This window comes from Pistacia vera, unplaced genomic scaffold (genome assembly GCF_008641045.1).
Source record: "Pistacia vera cultivar Batoury unplaced genomic scaffold, PisVer_v2 Contig596, whole genome shotgun sequence".
Classification (NCBI taxonomy): Eukaryota; Viridiplantae; Streptophyta; class Magnoliopsida; order Sapindales; family Anacardiaceae; genus Pistacia; species Pistacia vera.
The window spans coordinates 6013-9598 of record NW_022196441.1 but is presented as its reverse complement, the minus strand read 5'-3'; positions in this window follow the sequence as shown (position 1 = coordinate 9598).

Below are 3586 nucleotides of genomic sequence, written 5' to 3'. Positions count from 1 at the left end.
TGCACATATATTTTGAGAGAGAGAGGGGAAGTACTTTAATAATAAGCGATACAATCTTCAATTTACAGCTATAAATATATAGAAAAGTAATGTTTTCATTCCACTGTTCTTGCCATGCATCTAAGTGGCTTTCAAAAAGAGTACGTATAAATTTGAAACAAGCTAGGTAATGTAGAATAAAGCAATAACTCACGGGGATATGTCGTCAAGCCTGAATTATTTTGGATTTCCGCTGCACGACCTATCTTCTTCAATAGAGCTTGCGGCTGGGCTCATACCTCTTGAAGACAAGATGCTGGAGAGATTAATTAATTTATGTCTCCTAACGCCAATCAAGCATGCAATTAACAAAGAAAGTCAAACTTAATGGTGAAAAAGGCAGATAAAGTCTTGATTTTCTTTTAAAAAAGAATTGATTTGGAAGCCATACATGTTTACTTAGGCCTATGATCGCGGAATTGATTAAAAGTCATGTTTCACTATGTATATATATAAATTATCAATATCCTATTGGACTGCCTAAGCCACAATATATATTCACATTCATCATACAACTACTTTAACTCCCTACCTAACTAGCTATAGATATATATTAACTCACATGCACTACCAGAAAAAGTACTTTTTGCAACTAGGCAAAAATAGTTGAGATACCCCACGTTTAGTAGTTAAATTCCAATCGGTCAGCTAAAGGGGAATAAAATTATGGGGCTCGTTTATTCTCGCGTTTGGTGTCTAAAATTAATATTCTACGACTAATTTGATTTGTTGCAAAAAATATCACATTAGCGACCAATTACAACACAATTGACAACTACAACAAGAGATTCCACAACTAAAATTTTGGTTACAGAAAACAATATTTGAAACTACTGAATCGTTGCTAAATTAGATGTAAATATTTATTAATTAATTTGTAACTATTTTTATTAGTTACAAAATGATACAATTACCTAAATATCCAAGCTTCTAACAATAATTATAAAGGGCCTAGGGTGCATTTGGAAACTCATTATTTTGTGCATATTACAAATAGTTGCAAAAACTCATGTATATCAACTAAAATGTATTTGGTTGCTAAAAGTTGATGAATTTTTTTGGCTCCCACTTTCCCAGTAAAATGAAGAAATAATATTTTAATTTGTGACTAAAATTATTGTTGCTTAACTAATTAGTTAGTTACAAATTATCTTCTTTTGACAACTAAGATTTTAGTTGCCAAATATATAGTAAATTCTGCGAATGAGTTTGGGCGCCCCATGTTCCTGCCTGAAATAAAATGAAATTTTGGGTATGTTATTTTGGTAACTAAAGTTATAGTTGTTAATATGATTTTTTCGCAACCAAAATGTTAGCACTAAATATTATTTATTGAAAATGATATATACTACTAGTAACCAAAATCAATTAGTTACAAAAGGTTTGGATATCAGAAATTTGACAGTGGCAACTACAACATTAGTTGCAAATTATTTTATTATTATTATTATTATTATTATTATTATTATTATTATTATTATTATTATTATTTTTGGCAATGACTAAAATATTAGTTGTCATTGATGGTTTACAAAACATGAAAGTTACAAATGGTGACTAAAACTGGTTGTTACAAACAACTTACAAGGAGTGCTATGTAATTTCTTAGGGTATGTTTGTTAAGTTTCAAACTTGCTAGATATGCCTGATTTCAAACTTCTTGCAAAACTAGTTCGAAATCTATTGACCAGTAAAACTAGTTAACCGAATTATTGGTTTGGTTAAGAACTGGTTCGAACGCTGAACCAGTTCAGTTCGTGTTTGGATTTTTTATTCGGTTTAAAAATCAACTGGTATTTATATATAAACTTTAAAATTCATTAAATATATCAAATTATATTCTTAGTTTTTACCAAAAAAAAATCCCACAAATACATTCGATAAATTATATAATGAAATATATATATATATATATATATATAATTGTCCAAAGAAAAAAATAAAGAAAGTTTGTATATCTTTTCATATATTTTATAAAATAAATATCATTTCTAAAATTTGTTTGTCAAATTAAATTACTGTCAATTGTTTTGTGTTTCAATACTTACAACCCATTGTCACGATCCCTCACTTAAATTGCGGATGCTTAAATGGAGAATCAAACTTGAGACCGTATATCTATCCATACTATCCCCAATTCATTCTAACAATCTAAACTACCCATAGATGGATGATATCAAAATATTAAAGTTAGTAATAAAAGATAAATATCAAAAATATGTATTTTGATGCATTATTTTAAGGGGTTGAAACATAAAAATGAAATTACAATAAAAATTATAATATTTTACTATAAAAGCTAGATAAATCTTTGAATATTTTATTAGTAGAAATTTAGTTGTAGTTTAATTTGATAGTGGTGTTATTTGTGTTGGCTTCATAACTTGTTCTTTTAAAATTTTCTTGATTTTGTTTTACACTCGTTAAATTATTATAAATTTATTCTATATTATCAAATACAATCATAAATATATTAATTATAAAGAGTATTTTAAATAAATACTCATATTTTTGTATAACTTATACCCAATACATTATTTATTATATATAAATTTATTTATAATTGTATTATTAAGTTTAATTAACCCAACGCCCCCTTAGAGTTTTTTTAGCACATAATTATTTGCATACACTCAATAACTTTTAATAAAGTGTTTCATTATCTTTGAATAATAAGAATCCTAAGTAAAAAACTATTGATTTAAAAAAAAAAAAAAGTATTATTTTAGTAAATATTGATCAATTTTTTAACACAATAAAGGTTCAATTAATATAAGTTTTTTATACAGTAAATATAAGAATAAATCAATATATTCTTTTATTATGGACATATATAACAATATAATTTTCCTAAAATATATTTTAGTTAAAAAATTATGTTATTTGCTCCATGTCAAATTTACTAATTTATATGGTTTACGTGACCCAATGTCAAATCAACAATAACTAACCAATTGTTCTTTTTCTCATTTCAAGGGTATTTTATCAATCTAGTCAACACTGGTCTTCTGTTAGACTTAATGGCAAAAACTAATGCTAGGGGTAATGTTTGTGAATATGACAAAACTATGGACCTAAATTCGTTTTGCAACCGTCACGGGTTCTAATTCGATTTAATATTTATAGTTAAGATTTAGAATATGAGATAATTGTATTTATCCTTAGGTTCGGGTCCACTACTGTCTAGAGGTGTAATTATCTATTACTTAAGAGGTCATAATTTTAATTACTGCAACTACTAATAAGGATCTTAACTATTGAACCAAAATGAGAGGGTGTATTATATTTTTTTTTTTTTCAGAATAAATTAATATATGTGAGATTATAATGAATAAAAGATAATAAGTTTACCTAAGTTGTCCACTTTATTGAAAACAAAGGAAAGTTTATTAAATTAATTAGTTAAGTATCAAATCAAACCAAGGAAATGTTATAATGTGATAGGCTAAGATTCTTTACTTGCTAATAAAGTTTGAATTAATTTTAAAATCAAAAGAAGTGATTAAGCTTTGGTTTGTGTTGTGTATCCATTACCATTTTAAGTGCC